Source organism: Lissotriton vulgaris, chromosome 9 (assembly GCF_964263255.1).
Source record: "Lissotriton vulgaris chromosome 9, aLisVul1.2, whole genome shotgun sequence".
NCBI classification, from domain to species: Eukaryota; Metazoa; Chordata; class Amphibia; order Caudata; family Salamandridae; genus Lissotriton; species Lissotriton vulgaris.
In genome coordinates this window covers 95,924,178-95,941,689 of record NC_141697.1, presented here as the reverse complement: position 1 = coordinate 95,941,689, position 17,512 = coordinate 95,924,178, and the positions used below count along the sequence as shown (strand labels likewise).

Sequence of the window (17,512 nt, the reverse complement as noted above, 5' to 3'; positions counted from 1 at the left end):
AGCCGCAGTGCACCGGATGAAGTGTTGTGATTCGACTACTGCCTGCACCACCTACTGCAGATGAGTAGTGGCATCATCTTCCCATTAGAAATATTTTAAATTCTGTTTTTCGGCAAGTGTGAATGGTCCAAAGCATCAAAGGAGTTCCTTTGATTTAATATTGTAACTTTATCAACGTTGTAGCAGAAGAGGGCACGATGCATGCCACGTCCAGCCCTCATCACCCATTTCACATTCTAATACTGCAGGGGATAGACAGACAGAGAGAGAGAGAGAGAGAGAGAGAGAGAGAGAGAGAGACCGACAGAGACACACACACACACGTTTGTGTATCTGCAATCCACGAAATACACATCTCTGATGTATAAGGCGACATACTGTTATGAAAGGAATTTAGATCTCCCAAAGTACTTCAAAAGGGGGCCGTCGATGATTAAGTGGCATGGAAGGGACTTCAAACCGGGCTCCCAGATTCCACCGATCGGAGCTTTAATCAGCAGACCGCACTGAGGACCAAGTTAATGTCCGGTTCTCTGCCTTTTGAATTCAGGGCACTCTACATTAAAATGCAATCAAACCTGAGTGCACAGAAACATGATAAAAAGCCTCGGTGATGTGACAAATACGAAGCAGGCTGAGAGTCTAAATCTAATCAAAAGCTCTGCTGTTCTCCTGCCTGCTCGAACGCAAGAACCCGGCTGCGAGCACCTAGAAACTGGCTTGCTATCATCTGTTCACAAAAAACAATCTCTGCAAAATCAGAAATGTGTGTTTATAGCTTAGGGTATAAATCTGGGCTTTGAAATGTCGAAATAATCATTAGGTTCGATTTTCACCTTACTTATATCATTCTTGAAACTTGTTTCAGCAATGAAATGTTAGAGTCTCAAGGAGTAACCGCCAGAACATGTCCAATTTCTAATTTTATTAAATGCATTATATGAGATACAGACTAATGCCTTGGTTTTGGCACCAGAAATGGAACACAATTGTGTTCAATTGCTTTAACTTGATAAGCTGCTTGATCTTTTAAAATAGCACATTAAAGTTCCCAGGGGATGGCTGGAGGTATTTCAATATATGGCAATGTCATGCCTAGAGAAGCGCGCACTCCTTTCTGTGTGTCACTTCAGAGTTTCCTGGTAGAACAATATTCCATGAAATGTGCTCATGCTAAAGCCTGCTTGCAGTTGGAGCTAGATCCCAGGCCAGGGTTGCCAAACCCAGGGACTGTATGGATCCAATACATCGCGGTTTCTCGTACCTTTCCACCTCACTGACCACTACGTGTGCCTAGGGACCATGTACACTCTCCCCAGTGAGGCCTTGGATGTGGACTTCAAACAACAACATTGTTTGTACTAAACTAAGTGATTGTAAAGGATAATGGGAGAAAGGGATGTTTGCTACAAGTAAGAGTTCAGATATCTGATGGAAAGTTCTAGACAGAGGGCCGGGCCTTCCCACTTCCCTCTACAGACCACTGACTGCATGGGACAGTGAAGGTAAAAGATTGTGCAAGGGTCCAGGGCAACCAGGAAAGACATATTTAATGGCTACATTTGGAATCCCCTTTTCTAGTGTCAACGCCTGCGCACAGAAAACTAATACAGTATTGCATTTCTCTAAACACTGCCAGTCAAAGTGCATATCCACTCCGCTAGAGACTTGTGGTTTACAGGTCCCTCTCCTCAAATGTTAATGAGTTTATCCACAAGGCAGGAAATTATTCAGAGTCAGAGTCTGACTGCAGATACCAGTTTCAAATACATGTAGGCCCCTTGAGCACTGGTCGGGGATATCTATAAACTAAATTATATTGGGTTATTATGAGTTCTACATGACATGGCAGGTTCCAGCCTTGGCCTTAGAGGTGCCATGAAAAGGCAGAGTTGTTTTCAAAGGAGTGCAAAGATATTTTTTGTTAACCATGCAAGACACTGCTGGAATTGAGAATGGCTTAGATGACAACTTTGGACAATATATCACCAGGGAACCTAGATGGCTAATCTAACAACTGCCACCAACAAACATTATCAATGCAATGAAGTGCACACTTGACAAAAGCCAGTGCATACCAAAAAAATAAATAAACCAAAGAAATCAATTGGTAAAGTATTTAGGTTGTTCTTTGCTTCCCTACAGAGTGACCTGGTGGCAGAACCTTTTTTTTTTATCTAGAAGATACCATTTTTTTGTTTAGCTTAGACCTACAGACCACTTTAGCTGCATTGCCCTACTCATGTAATATATTTTATATATGGATTTACACCAAATGTGTCAGATAACTAAATCTAGTTTTAGAAAGAGTGTTTTTGTGATTTGGTGTAAATCCATTCAGTAGTTTTTGAGCAGTTTAAGTTCAAACACTTTAAATAAATCACACCTCCGAGGCTCAGCTGACCGGACAGATCTCACGCTGAGATCTAACTGGGTGCCATAATTTTTTTTAAAAGACATAAGAGGGTAGGGATATTTGCTTTTAAAAGAAATTGTGTCATGAATTCAGGGAGGATCCACGAATATCCAGCTAAATAAAAAAAATAAAAAGTGCGGGCATTATTTACGGGAGGGAGGCGTGTGGTCACCCTCCCCACGCCTCAGGGAAGCCCTGGAGCTGCCATGGGGCAGACATGAATTGAAAGAGGAGGGGGGGAATGCTCCCTCGCCCCCACTTATAGCACAATAGGACTCTGAGACCCCATCACCCAGGGCCAAGGTTATAGTAAAAAGGAGGCGGCTCCTGCCACCCTCCCCGAGCCTAAAAAGGCCCTAGGGACGCCAGCCCCCAGAGCCAAATACCAATAAAAAGGGGAGTGGCTCCCTTTCCGAGCAGCAATTGGCACCCGGGGACTCCATCCCACAGTCCTGATCTTTCGCCTGAGGACCTCATAACCAGAAGACTTACCAAGCTGCTGAGCTTGGTAAGTTAATAAGTGCCAAGTTTAACTTGGCTATTACAAAAAAACACAAGGAAACCCTCTAGGTATGCAAGGACCTGGGGTATCAGTTAAGTGAGAAAACAATGGTCCTTGACAAGGAGAATAACAACCACAATAATTATAGGCCACAATCTGCACTATAATAATCAAGAAGTCCAGCCGGACTTTAGAATTTATTCAATAATTGAATATATTGATTCTGACAAAAGACATTAGAACAGTGGGACACAGTCCTGCATCCACAGTGCTACACATCTATAAGACAATACATACATATAAAGTATTTCAGGCATATAAGGAACGGGAGCAAGAGAACAATATTTACAGTGTATTTGCTTCACATGTGGGAAACACATGGTTTTTTGGCACGTAATAGTGAGCTAGTGTTTAAACCACATATTGTGTCGACGGCGTTTCGATCCAGTTAATAATATTGGATCATCATGAGGACAATCATTGCCTGCCTGAATTTTTAAAACCTATAGGAGAGCAATTTCCTCGTGTTACGGGCAACTGCACGAATTGGGAGCGAAGTAGCCTTGGATGGAGCTCCTTGGGAATTGATGCGATCAGGTGGGACCTAGATTATTGCTGGAAGCTCCTGAGTCGGAGCACGCTAACCATAGATAGGGCTCCTGTTGTTCACAGTGGAACTTGGAGATGCGTCCCGGTGCACGATTGCGTCGTGCACCGGGACGCATCTCCAAGTTCCACTGTGAACAACAGGAGCCCTATCTATGGTTAGCATCGCCCTCAGTATTTAGTTTTACACCTTCACAAAGAGGTAGACAAATGCCAATCCTGGGACAAAGGCTGAGGCAGGGTACCGTAAGGGATACTCTAAGTACTTAAGCCTCTGATAGGCACGGATAGTGGTGTACTGTCACTAGCTGCCCACTACCCCTGCTCAACATACTTTTGTAGGTTTAATTTATGGGCATTCGCTTAGTGCAGACATGGTTTATACATTTTCATTAGTGGGTCAGCCAGCCAACACAGCTTACAGATATGCTCTTTGTGAATGATAAACGTCTTCACTAGGCACACAGATCAAATTTGCACAATATGCACAACTAAGTGTTTCTTGTCTTGTAAGAGAGAGAAAGGAATTAAGAAGCTCATTGTCCGAGTCCCTTCTTTATATGTTTGGTTGTTTTTAGTTCCATAAAAGATAAGAGCGTGAGAGCTAAGAGCTAGCTTGCTGCTCTAAATCTTATGTTTTATCTATCTCAGAAGTAATGCACTGTAGGAAATGCATCCCTGTGCAATTGTGATGGGTGTTCTCTTATGGATACCGCCCACTTTATGTTTTTTTGTGGTCATTTCACTAATATTAGGAGAAAGTTTATTGTACCCTTATTAAAGGGGAAAGGGTTCAACCAAGTGAAGCCTGCCTTAATGTATCTTCAATTATTGCCAAACATCTGGGAAATTTGTAATGTTGCCAAATTCTTAACCACTGCAATGAGATTAAGCAAAAAGATTAACTGGACATAGACATATTTTAATACCCGTTATTTTTTCATAAAAGACTACTTATTCTGTTTGGACCGTCATTTTTAACCGTGGACTATTTTTAATATGTATTTTTAAATTGGATAGGATATAATTGTATATTTATTGTAATCTCTTAATAAGGTTTTAGGTTTTGTCTACACCCTAAACCGAGGTTTTTTTATATGTAACTGTGTATATTATTGCCTTTGGACCTCTTTTGCATGTTTTTGTATACTTTTATGGTTTATGTATTGAACCGAATAAAGTATTTTTGACTGACTGCATCCCCAAGAAAGAGCCTGTTGGAGGGACTGGTGGTGGCTACAGGGGAAGAATTGTTCATCATCATCATCATCACTCAACACAAACTAAAGGTCCTTATAACGATTCATCTCAGCGAGGTGTATGCAGAGCCTCAAGAAACTGGGTGGGGGAAGGGTTCGGTCACAGACGGGGAAAGAAGCGTACTTCGCTGTAATGCTTCAAATGAAAAATGCTCGCCTTTTTTGGCTGCTGGGGGACTCCAGTCCACCTACTTTACTATCTACTGTAATAGTTTTAAGTGGACTAATAACCAAACTGTTCAAAACCTTCCTCTCATTTATACTGAAATGCCTACACCGTTAACCTAAGGTGCAAACATGGAACGTCTCGCACACAAACAGTTACAAATGTGAAACAGGACAACATAAATTCAATGAAAACTGACAAAGTAAGAGCATACAGTCATTAAGACAGCACTGGAGGCATGGTCTACCACAAGATGTGGGCAGGGCAACAGGCTGCCTCAAATATTGTGACCAATAATCTGCTACCAACTACTGAATATAAGGATAACTCTTCTGGACAGTGGGTAATTCGATGGGAGATGGATGAGCGCCACCTGTCAACCGAGTAAAGGCGAGTGTTTAATGATAACAACACTGGCTTTTAGCTCTTATACTGTGCATGCTGGGGAGTGAGCAGTGACCCCACCCACATGTTTGGGTTCCTGCCAACAACACATTACATCAGAAAAGTGCTTCAACTAGTTCCATTTCCTCTGATCAGGAGTGGCCATAAACACCCCCTGCCACTGCCTTTGGATGAGACTGCGGTGGCATATGCCTTCGCGACCTGCAGCATTAAGAATGGCCTGTGAGAGGTAGCCAACAAACAGATGCATACAGTGCACTTTCATGAATCTGCCAAGAACGGACAAGGGGGTAGAAGCATGAATAATTGGGCAAGTCTTTATGCCTAAGGGCATGTGTCACTGGCTACCTTTGATGGATGATAAGGCAGTCCCATAAAGGACAATAAAGTGACACAGAGGGGACAGTAGAAAGTTATGGCTACCTACAAGACCATATTTGACATGCAAGTTAGCGATTGTAAGCCCAGAAGATAGTTTGGACTTACATTATACTGAAGTTCAGATGGTAAGATGCTTCGTAACATCCATCCACAGACGGACCAAGGAAGTAGCTGAACATCCAAGTGTTAAAGTTAAACATTCCCTGGCATAAGGAACTGAGACACAGTTTATTATATCCGAGTAGTCCATGCATGTCTGGAGAGGACATGGTGCATTTTGCAAAGGTTTGGGCACTAGGATGGAAGGGATGCTAGGGGCACAAAGACATAACAGTTCATGTTAGTCTGCAAAAATGATTGTAGAAGTGTGCTTTGGAGCCCAATGGGCAACTCAATAAGACAATTTAATTAAAGAAGGCAGCAGCAGCGAAAAATAAAACATTGAGTGGAATTTGGACGAGCTGCAGCAGGCAAGGAGAGCTGTGCGGGTGTTTGCAGAAGAATAGTGGGGGCCTTATCCTGAGGGTACTGCACTCAAGTATTGACCAGACTAGGCTAAGCAAAGCATCATCAATGGGAAAGTGAGGCATCTTCGATTATTTTTCAACTGCAGACCTTGAGTGGTGCTCTACCAGGACGTCTTCCAACCTTTACCATGGTAGAGGGGAAGTGTAGGGACACATAGCACTTTCCCCCCTACCATTAGCTATGGGTGGATGATAGTTTGGCGCCACATTAACAACCTCCTTTGTCAGCTCTCCTGCTCTGCGTGTGTAGCGAGAGAGCTCCAATGACAATGGGATAAAAGTGTGGACTTTCTATTCCTTCTTCAATGGATTCCCGTAGATAATGTCAAGGGGGGATGTTTATGAATAGAACTACTCTCTATTCTGGATTTCTCTCCTCTAGCCTGGCGGGAGTGTTTTTATTCATCTCAGCTGATGTCGCTCAGCTCAGGTTACGATGAGTATCTACTGGTTCAATAGTCCTGTAACCGACATGCAGGTTGTTGGACTAAATGGCAATGCTGGGTTACTTCTGTCTGAGGCTTATCAGTGTAAGTCAGTTCGAGACGGTAGACATGGTATATTGTCTAGTCATGTCACAGTGTTTAGGTTTTATCGCAATATGTTTTAGAATTACAGTTGACAAGAAAACGTTCAGTTTAGAGGTCTGATTTAATTAATTGAAAGGTGATGTGTTATTACCGGAGTCTCATTCCAGGTTGGAAGATGCTCAAGCATTTCACTAATGTGATAGTCCTACACATTATTTCCATGTCAAGTCCTACTGATGTCCAATGTTCACAACACCAGGATGATGCCTGCAGGTTAATTTCTGCATAGCTTTTCTCGTGGGATTGTTAGTTTTAAACCTATCACAGACCTAAATGTTGGCGAATTACACTAACATTTTCTTTAGGAGATTTCCGCGTGCATCTGTGAGACAACAGAACAAGTAAGCACTTTTATCAATCGACTTAACCTTGCGTTGCAGGGATTAATGTTTGTACTTAGGTTTTGAGTTACGATTGTTCAACCACATGCGAAAGTAAAGTAGAAACGATGTGGTCACCACCTTGCAGCAAATTAGACACGGGTCTGCATCAAACACTGTTCAGCTTCTTTCAATTTATACGAACAGCAAGAAATGTATAGCAGATATATCAAATACATAGACAACAAATAGAGTTGGTGATTGAGGCAATATTTACTAATTCAGTTTTTGTTGGACAGTAAAACAAGAAAACATTTAAACAAATTAAATGGTAGGTGTTTCAGAAAACAGCTCTTCTAATATAGTTATAATTTTTAGCCGTTCTTGTGTTTCGTTCATAAAAGGTGGCCCTAAAGCGTAGTTTTGAACTCACTTAGTGAAGGGCAGTCTCAGATGTGGAAAGGCTGTGAGTTTGCGTGATGGAGACCAAGAGTCATCAGAAGCAGAATCTGGATGCTGCACATAGGGTTTTGGGGTAACCAGTTTTACATCATAAATCCATTATGGGTGTGTCAGTCGCAGGTCAGTATGTGTGGATCCTTTCAGGAATCCCTTAGACAATGGCCCCAGGGCACCAATCAGACATAAATGGTGGGTAGAGGGTGAAGAGCGAGGGGGTATTTTGATATCTTTCTTACCTGTCAGATGTTGTTAATGATCCAGTGTTACATGCAAATTAAACTAGTAAACTCATGTTTAAGCTGAAGACCCATTTACTGATACATGTATTACTCTCGAAGATTGCATTATTTGTATTTATAAGGGTTACTCAAAGAATTTATTTTCCAAAATCTTCTGAGTGTAACACAAGACAGAAGAAGTCCTCTTCCTTCACATGATGAAGTGTCACACAGCACATCAATGCTTATACTTCACTTCTTAAGAGAGTGGAGATTGAGTTTGTTTCTTGTCACTCTTACTTAGGAGATGTCCTGTTTTTGTTGGCATATATTTGAGAGACAACAGCATTCCCCTGTGGAATACAGCCCTAAACTGTGGAACACACTTCCTGAGTCAATCAGAGGTTGCACCTCCCTGATCTTGCTCCGCAAACAGCTAAAAACTTGGCTTTTCGAGGTCGTGCATGCAGGTTACTGACCAATGTCCTTCAACGTTGGTAAACGTCACAGCTATACGCTATACACAAATTAATAACAAAGCAGGCATCGGTGTGGTGTCGGACATCTTTTGCAGCGCCTACACTTCAAAGAGAAAAATGCTGGGTTATAGAAGCTTTTTTCCAACTAATGGCTGAGTTCTCACACCAGGACACCAGCTTACTAATCCTACAGAGTCCATCGTACACACAACTGTGTAAAGAATGGTCCTGCACTAGGAGATGCATATGGCCTATAACTTTTCTAAGTTAAGGATGAAATTCCTATAACACACTCAGGAAAGAGATGGAAGGAGCAGGTCAGCAGGTGGTAAGCGAGTGTGCGCCATAGCCGCCGTCAAAATGTTTTCACGCATACTGTTGCATGTGTGAACGTGTGGAAAAGGCAGCTACCGTGAGAAGACAAAAGCACTTCGGCATTAGAAACTAATTGGTTTTAATCAAGTATTGCCATCTCCATCGTCTTTTACAGAAAGCCTCATCACCCCTCTCTGAATAGACACAATCTATTTAGTTATTGTCTTACATGTCATTTCAGATCTAATCAGGCCATGAAATAAAAGCCTTAGGTGCTAATTACTACATTTAACTTAAGGTATTTATACAGTATGCTTTGTGATAAAGTATAATTGCCTGTTTTATTAAATAAAACATACAGCACCTGACTTATGCACAACAAAATGAAGGAAAAAAACCCGCACAGTCATGGTCATGTATTAGCATATCAATTGGACCACTTATGCTGCTCAAGTGCCACCCTTACTTTTAGCAGACTGATATTAAAACAATCTATAATACTGCTTGTCAGAGATCCGAACCCGTCTATGTCTGTACCTAAATCTGAGCTATAAAAGCAGAGCTAGACACCATCAACACACCATGGCTTTGCTACAACAAGAAGAGCCGACACCAATTCAGAAACCCACAGCAAGACACCCGTGGTACAACATAAAGGTTTGAAAGATGCTCCTCGTGTTTTTTTCTTTATTGTTGCTTTCTACAAAAAACTCCTTATGTCAGGAGAATAGCGCAGTAGGATTAGCAGACAGGGCTTGTTACCGCGCTGCCAGCGGTGCAAGTGACGCATATGGCTACAAAGACCATAAACGGAGGGAAAAATCTGCAGAAGACGAATAGTTCAGGGGGCGACTCAACAGATCACTAGAGTGTTGTTCAATGCCACGTAGGGGATCAGAGTTTGAAGCCCCCCTCCCCGCCGGAGCTTGTAGTGTTGAGGCAGCATTAAGCATGCTTACAATTCTTAGGAATGGGGACTACACATATCGGGGGATGCACTTTAATACTTGCAATGCATTGGAGAGGAAAGGGACTCTTACAGCACCCTCTTCTTTATCAATTTCAGTGCCAATGAACATAAACAGTAGTCACTACAAATTAAACATTCCTGAAAACAGTTTATTACCACCCAATGATTGCACAGTGTCTCTGTTCTCAACACATTCTTATACCTGCCACACAGATAATTTGCTTCCATCGACAGTCAGAGAATCCCTTCTCCAGTGTTAGTCTATGAAATAAGCTTTCCCATAAACTCAGAATGGGCCCATAGTGACCATAGTTAAGGCCCACATTGAAGTCTTATTGCGTTAAGCAAGGGTCTATGATTGCAGGTTTTATGGTTTCCATATAATGCACTACATAATTGTTTCATTAATTCAGAAAACTTTTGCTGCCTACCAAACCTGACCAAGAGATACCCAAGTAGGTGGTTGAAAGAAGACTTTAAGTTGTGATGAAGCGAGGTTCAGAAATGAATTATATTTCAACTCGTGAAGTTAAACTTCCATAATAATTAATCGTATTAATGAGTTTATGCATGATATGTATTAATCAATCTAGATTCAAATGCATCCACGACATATGGGTTTAACATTACGTGCTCTATGTTGCATTTGCAAGTACGTTGAAAATAATGAACTAACTTTGTTTAATGTTTTTGTCAACATTCATTGCGGCTGTTTAATTAATGGCATGTGCCTATTTTAAATGTGCTTTTGTCTATGTTGTGTCTTATATGTGGCAAAGGCTCGTGGAGAATCCTGGAGGCCAATAAGAAAAAGGTTTTTATTATGCTGCTTTTTGTGCTATGGCTAGGTAACATGATTAACCGGGTTAATATTTAGCAAGGGGGTGTGTAACAGAATAATCTTCATTACTCGAATTAATTAATGTTTTGTGTTTCTTTGAATATTAGCCTTCAAGAAAGAGGCCCGAGGCCTAGCTTTTAAAAGGGTGTTTGGAATCCTGTCGTGATGAGCCGAGCACAGCTAAGAACGTGGAAATGTTTTGCCACAATGATGTCCATCAGTAAAATAAATAAATGTAACTGTGCAAGATGTGCTCTGAGTTGAATAACTTCAAGGACAGGAAACGGCAGATCAGCCAAGCTGAGGAAGCAGCGAACTGTTATTTGATAAGATGTTGCAAAATCCTCTGAAGCTAATGTCGCCTGTGAATAAAGGACAAAGACGTTTTAGAAAGGCACAACTTTGGATTGAAAAGGCTATGATCTCATATGGACTGACGGCTGTCAGCCAATAGAAATGCTGGATGACGGAGAAAAAGTATTCTTTTAGTAAGTTTTAGATAGAGAAAAGGTATAAAACCTGACCCCTTGGGAGGAAGGTTGGTTGGCTCGTTCCTGATTCCTGAAGGGCGTGAGGTGCTGTCGGACTTTTGACTCACGTAAGGATAACTGAACTAATGACATTTCCTTTTAGGTTTTAATGAGTTTAGTCAGGGAAATAGAATTTAGGGAATGAGACCTTTGCTGCTTTAATACTTTGCAAGCTGATCTGTTTTAAAGTGCCAGTTTAATGTGCCTTAAATTGATTAAATGATGCTTTCATAAATGCTAATAAAAAGATTTCTTAATTCTAAAATGCTCTTTGTTTGATAATAAAATTAATAAAATAGATTTTGAAATGACAAGCTGGTCTTGTTTATTCTTAGTCTAGTTACCATCAGTTGATCCATTAACCTAAAGTGACTTAATTAAATGTTTCCGTTATATTTTTAATGATTATGATGATGATAAACTGCAGTTGTATATAATATGTAAATAGTTTGTGCATAGTTCCGATTAATTAGGTCACATGATTCAGTTGCCCAATATTTGTCTCGGTTATTTATGGGCCTTGTGAGAATTTATGATTAATTGTGAGTATCATGGTGTTGGGTAGTGTTGTTGAGACAGATTTTCTATAGGGGCGCTGGATCAGTTGACATCACATTCAATAATTTGCATAACAAGAGCCTTCTCACCAAATAAGTCCACAAACTCAACCACACCATCCAGTTTCTTTCTTTAGGACAAGTCCAAGAGAGTTCACACTATGCTTCTGGAAAGATTGTCTGAATCTTGATAACTTTGCTCCCAGCTCTGCCATCTGGGCAAAGGAATGGTCTCGCAGGGAAAAGAACATATGAACCCCCAAAAAGGTGCAGCTTTATCATCGGGTGAAAGTGCCATTCTGATATCACCTAGACTCAAGGATTGGGTAAATGTTGGAAGCAGGAGTGGACTTGGAGGGGGTGGCAGTGAAGAGCCACACTTATCACACTGGTGCCCATTAGCCTGTTGAGAACTACTCCCATGCTCCTACTGATAGGGAGAGCTCCCATCACGGTGGATCCTTACACCTTTAGAAAGGCCTTTCATAGAGGTGACAATGCGTAGACCACGGGTCGCGTTTTTAATGTCACTTTGCATTGTGCTATGTTCCTCCATAACCCAAATGTGCGGCCACTGTAAATTCTTGCGACAGAATATCATTAAATTAGTTACAAGTGGCACTGAATAGTCATATCACTTACAAATGGTAAAACTGTAAACAGACGAAAGTGGTAATATGTGATAAGGCATATTATTGCCAAACATTGCTGGCACGTTGCCAAATACATTTTGCAAGTATTTATTCAGAACATTCAGAGTGCGCCAACTGGACAGAATATCTGAGTGAACAATATAAAAACATAATACAGAAGTTAACTCACCACAGTGTAGTTTCGCAACTACAAAGAAGATGAGGTATACAAGAAAAACTGAAGTCACAAAGGAAAACGTGGACAGGCATTGTGGAGCTGAGAGAGTAGGCAGGGAATGAGAAGCAAGCCAGTCTTCAAACCTGTGGTGGGATGGACGCCCACTCTAGCAGCTCACGCGGGCCTGCCACTAGGCCCCATAGACTGCTGAACTGGATCCTACTAAAACTTTAATAAGTTGTTTTTGGGACCCTTCTGCCTTTTGACAAAATGCTCATAAATAACACTGTTAAACAGCTATCACCACAGAGGAGTTTGGGCGGACATGCACAGAGAAGGAAACAGAGAAAGAGAAACACAAAAAAATAGGAATCACATAAAGATATGACAAATAATAGAGAAAGTGGGCATAGGAAAGAATTGTATGAAAGAATGTAAAGATGACAGAAAAAAGATGTGTATATAGAAAGAGGAAAGAAAGTACAGCAGGCTGAAGTGAGGGTGGAAGGAAGGAAACGTGAAAGGAAAGAAGACCGAAAGGGTAAATGCAGGATGTACTAGTGAAAGAAGGAAGGTGGAAAGAATGAAAGGAAGGAATTGTAAGGATGTATTGACAGATGAATGGATGGATGTTGAAAGGGTAAAGGGAAGTCTTCTAAGGATTGGGGATTTCACTGCAGTGAATCTTGAATTAATCTTTATTGTTCAATTCATTAAAATTGTTACAATATTCTATCAATGAAGCAAAAACTTGTTTAAAATCTGCAGTGAAGTCAGTGGCTCATTGCATGCACTAGTGCCTGCCCGGCTGCAAAGTACCCACGATATTTCTTGATGTTTAATATTTCATACATTTTATACTCCTGGAAAATCACCCCAGAGAACGATTTTACTATCGATTAAATAGCATACCTTACATAACGGATTACTTTAATGTCCATATAAAAGGGGCTACATCAAGCTTTGATCACTACTTTTGCACCCAACCTGTCAGCTGTTTACCCAGAACCTACTACTCTTGCTGCTACAACCCGACACCCATCGCTTAGGCAGAAAATTACCCAATTTACTAGTGATATTCCAGTGGCAAGGGTGCCAGACATGACTCTTTTGGGAGGAAACCGATTTACTTATTTGCCTCAAGCGGTTTCCAAGGTCTGACTTTCATGCTGTCAAACCACTCCAGTGGACTTGGCCAGCATAATTTCGCATTTGTGAAACAACCATGTTACCTCGCATACTTTAACCGCATCGCTGCTGCGGTTATTTTTGCACTATGCGGCTGTTTTCTAATTACCGCGTTACATGACGAGCTCAGCTCGTCATCCGCACACGTCACCCGTGGCTGATGACGAGCTGAGCTCGTCATCAGCATCGAAGGGGTTAACCACAAACGTTCAAGGTAAATTCCAATTCCTACCGCGTTAAGCAATTTCTACAGTTTTCAAATTACGGAGGTCAGCTTCTCAGATATGCACCACTGACCACTTGTCTTGCGTCAGTAGACGTGCTTGAATTCAATCTCTGTCCATCTGATGCTGTGAATTCCTTTACCCTTCCTCAAGGTTTAATCACAAGTTTGGAACTTACAGAATTGTTCACATATTTTTCAACCCATCTAAGAGTAGGCTTCCTACAAGAAATCTCTCCTATAGTCTAGCAGATTTGTCTGTGTGCTGTGCCAGCTCTGATATTATTGTCCCTTTGCGCCCTTTTATGAGGGTCAAACTTCAAAATATTCGACTTTTGTTACATATTGATTGGGGAGTAATTGGCAGTGCTTAATTTGACCTGGTGTTTGCAGGTGCCCCCAGCACTCGTTTTTGGGGACCAACATATATTTTTTCTAAAATAAATGTTGATCTAGAGCAAGAGAGAGACAAACACAAATGGGAGAAAGAAAAAGGATGATGATAAACATGGAAAACAGTGTCAAAGGGAAAAGGCAGTGATGAAAAAGAGCATGAAATAGGGAAGTACTGTCTGGTGGGGGATTAAAGAGGCAAGAGGAATTAAGGATAGACAGCCTTGGTATTTAGGAACCCAACCTCTGATACCATCAGATTCGGAACAAAACTTGGGCTCGACACGTTTAAAAAAAATGTTTTAATTAAGCATTGGATTGGTAAGGTGGGTATGCCTATGCCCGACTCTCACAGCAAGGACACCTTAAATACTACACCTAGCATTAGGGTAATATAGGTCGTGCATCTGCTGTGCCATCCATTTTAACTGATACAAAGTCAGTTTGCATTGGGAGATTGGTGGGCGGCACCATGATCTCACATAGGGGTTGGCTGGCCAGTCTGCCACTCTGGCAGGCTGCAGGCTCTGGATCTGCTTTCAGACCAGGACGGGCTGCTATGGCCCAACCAGGCCTCTATTGCCCCTTTCTTCTAGTCACGATCTCCTACAGTGTGGGGCTGGTTTGAAAAAATGTTAAGGGCTGATTTTGGTTTACGGTCAAGCATCTAGGTAGAGCTAACCAAACTTTAATGTCATTCTTTCAACTGGCAGCAGATGAAAATCTAGCAGGTACGTCGTTCTCTACCATTAGCCAACAACAGTCTCCAAGTTAGCCATGGTGGGCTTGGCACTATGGTAGCATTACAAAGAAGAACAGTGTCAGGCTGCAGCTCACACCAGCCTCAGGTCAGAAGGTTGGACTTTTTTGATACACAGCCAGAGCGGCATTTACTCTAAAAAAACTAAATAAGTAGGTTCTTTGAGCGTTTTACATTTCGGTTACAGAGGTTTTAAACAAAGGTCTATCAACATTTGCAGAGTTGCCTGGTCAGGAGAAATGTAGTATTTGCATACTGAGTGCATGCATGAAAAGCAATGTGGGATGAATATTTTAAATGGGCTAACGAAAACTTTGAATTTTAGTCAATTAAGAAAATACCCTGAAGTTACTCAAATTGTAAAGATGACCTGAAGGCACCCGGCTTAAGAAAGTGAAGGCCAGCGTCAATGAAACATACGTTATCTAGAACATGTTGTCCAGAGTTCTTGGTGCTGCAGAACGCAGAATTGAATATTTAATATCCTGCTTGAAAGTATTTCAGATGCACAGGATACAGAAGGGCATGAAGATCATCCGAATAGATAGCTGTGCCTGGGAATTGTTTGCTGTGCTGAGGAAAATCCCTGCGTGGCTGACAACATTAGCGCTGCGGCGATGCAACGACGGACAGAATTACGGCGCAGATGTCAGGCCGATGCTGTGTGAAATCAGTCACGAAGAAACTCACGGAAGGAGCAGGGGTCGGAGATTGGAGCAGGAACGAGACACATTCCAAGGGACCCTCAACGATGCCAGCTCTAAACTCTGGGGTGCTCGACCCTGCCCACACTCTGAAAAGTTAGAGGTGTTTCTAATATGTGTAATGAGCCCGAAACATATTAATATATATATGAATTCGTTCCGTTAAACTGGAATAAGCAAGACACCCGCGAACGGGAAAAATTGGGAGATGATCAATTCATTACCAGATTAATATGTGAAGTAACTGATTTCAATATGGGCGAATACTTTTGCATATTAAATTGAAAAGACTAGCAGTCTTCTCATCATGATCTACGCATGCAGGAATGTGGAGCGAGGAGAATGTTGGAAGATTCTCCGTCAGTCTTCACATACTATATGTAGGTGTAACCCCATTGGTCACACGACCTAGGCCAGGCCATCATGGTCATCGGGGTCTTTATAGAAAACATACTGCATTCAAGATCTTTAGAAAGTACATTAACAGACAGCCGCAAAATGGGCATGGAATCTCCAATTACCGCAGCTCACTAACGTGATGAAAAGGTTTAGACCTCAAACTAACACCAATGGAATAACAGGCAAATGTAGTACATTTTGTTTGAGTACTTTAATAACTTTCTGTCTTCAAGCCAATCGGTACAGAGTTCTTCCCTGTGTACCTGCCACTGAATGAACAATATTGGGTGAAGTGATTGAGGAGGGAGAGTGCCACACAGATGGGCACAAGGCGCACTCCATGTGTCTGAGGGTGTCTGCTAATAACCGGTGGGACTCTTCCACCGACACCATGTTGGTGTCCATCACCCATCTCGCCGGCCCTCTATGGCTATCCTTCTACATTTTCTTTTCTTACAGAAGTCTACATTTCCCTGGCCGTTAGTTCTATCTTGAAGTTCCCTGTTTTTTTTCTTGTTGTGTTTCCCCCTCTTCTCCAGGAGCAGCACCAGCCCCAGTACCAGGGCAGACCCGTTCATTCATGGGTCAAAGCGGCAGTATTTGCTTCTACCTACAGTAAGGGAAGTGACTCACTAGTGCGAAGCAGACAAGTGGAGTGTACTGACCGCACAAACAAAGTGCCGCTTAGTCAGGACTAATCTCGAATGACAAATGGGTCCACAGGGGACAGCAAGGAGAGGTTATCCTGGCAGTAATATGGCTTCTGTCAAGGAACAGAGCACAACAGAGTCACGGTTGATTGTCAGAACTCTTGTTTTGGATTAGAATGGCAGTTACATATTGCCATGTACCCTGACAAGGGGCCAAAGCATGTTTGTTGAATGGTAGCACCCTATTTCATGGGAGTGCATAGGTGGGAAAGTGGGAGTCGGTCATGTGGCATATCCAAGCAGTGTTTCTATGTTGTGTATGATGACCCAAGTAGTACACTTCTTGCACATTTGTCCAGCGCATTTGTGTGGAAAAGTTTGATAAATAGAATACTGAGGTCTATGAAACTATGAAACGTTAATGCAGGATTAGAAATAGATGTGGAAATGCAGTGAGGGCTATGTGGGAGGCCCTTACACACAGATTGCGTAGACACAGATAGTGAGGCCAGAGGCTGTTCATATGATGGTTCATATGATGTAACTGCAAATCAGTGGCTGGAGAGGAGCAAAGGAGAGAGATATCAACATACAGTTGTGCCTACCATCATTAACATGATTTATTCCACTTTCCAGTGCATATGATCATGAAATGTGTGTAGACCAAACCTCCTATTAAGGGCCATTGGCTATGTGCGGGCTCTTTCGGACCATCTCAGAAAGGACCAAGTCTTCACAGCCTTCCTGAATTGTTAAGTTAATATATTCTATAAAGTGGAAACCAAGTCCTTCAATGAGCAATTGAAAGCCTACACGTCGCTTCACCATCAGAACAGACCAC

At 41.9% G+C, this 17,512-nt stretch overlaps 1 protein-coding gene across 10 annotated transcripts in view; it reads right to left on the bottom strand.

The window, feature by feature from the left end:
* The window catches only part of GPHN (gephyrin), a 2,075,463-nt gene that overhangs the window by 1,979,347 nt on the left and 78,604 nt on the right, over nucleotides 1–17,512 (bottom strand). The gene's annotated exons all lie outside the window — the stretch shown is intronic.